Source organism: Austrofundulus limnaeus, unplaced genomic scaffold (genome assembly GCF_001266775.1).
Source record: "Austrofundulus limnaeus strain Quisiro unplaced genomic scaffold, Austrofundulus_limnaeus-1.0 Scaffold10228, whole genome shotgun sequence".
NCBI lineage: Eukaryota > Metazoa > Chordata > Actinopteri > Cyprinodontiformes > Rivulidae > Austrofundulus > Austrofundulus limnaeus.
This window is the reverse complement of record NW_013962630.1, coordinates 1-363: the sequence shown is the minus strand read 5'-3', so window position 1 is coordinate 363 and position 363 is coordinate 1. Positions and strand designations below refer to the sequence as shown.

Genomic DNA, 363 nt, shown 5'->3' with positions numbered 1-363 from the left:
AGGACCTGTCCTCAGGTGGTCCTGTCTTCAGGTCCTCAGGAGGACCTGTCCTCAGGTGGTCCTGTCTTCAGGTCCTCAGGAGGACCTGTCCTCAGGTGGTCCTGTCTTCAGGTCCTCAGGAGGACCTGTCTTCAGGTCCTCAGGAGGACCTGTCCTCAGGTGGTCCTGTCTTCCTGTCCTCAGGAGGACCTGTCCTCAGGTGGACCTGTCTTCAGGTCCTCAGGTGGACCTGTCCTCAGGTGGACCTGTCCTCAGGAGGACCTGTCCTCAGGTGGACCTGTCTTCAGGTCCTCAGGTGGACCTGTCCTCAGGTGGTCCTGTCTTCAGGTCCTCAGGAGGACCTGTCCTCAGGTGGTCCTGTCT

At 60.1% G+C, this 363-nt stretch overlaps 2 long non-coding RNA genes across 3 annotated transcripts in view; one reads left to right on the top strand and one right to left on the bottom strand.

Moving 5' to 3' along the window:
- The window catches only part of LOC106512682 (uncharacterized), a 1,357-nt gene extending 1,101 nt beyond the window's left edge, over positions 1-256 (top strand). Inside the window, exons 2-3 of the long non-coding RNA XR_001309710.1 lie at positions 16-111; positions 184-256. This is a non-coding gene — a long non-coding RNA (uncharacterized LOC106512682). The remainder of the gene's footprint in view (positions 1-15; positions 112-183) is intronic.
- LOC106512681 (uncharacterized) overlaps positions 1-309 on the bottom strand; it is a 1,372-nt gene extending 1,063 nt beyond the window's left edge. Inside the window, exons 1-2 of one of the 2 annotated variants that reach the window (XR_001309709.1) lie at positions 230-309; positions 6-165 (exon numbers count right to left, since the gene is read on the bottom strand). This is a non-coding gene — a long non-coding RNA (uncharacterized LOC106512681). Of the gene's footprint in view, positions 1-5; positions 166-189 lie in introns of both variants that reach the window. The other variant, XR_001309708.1, reaches the window with a different exon arrangement.
- Positions 310-363: the final 54 nt, after the last annotated feature.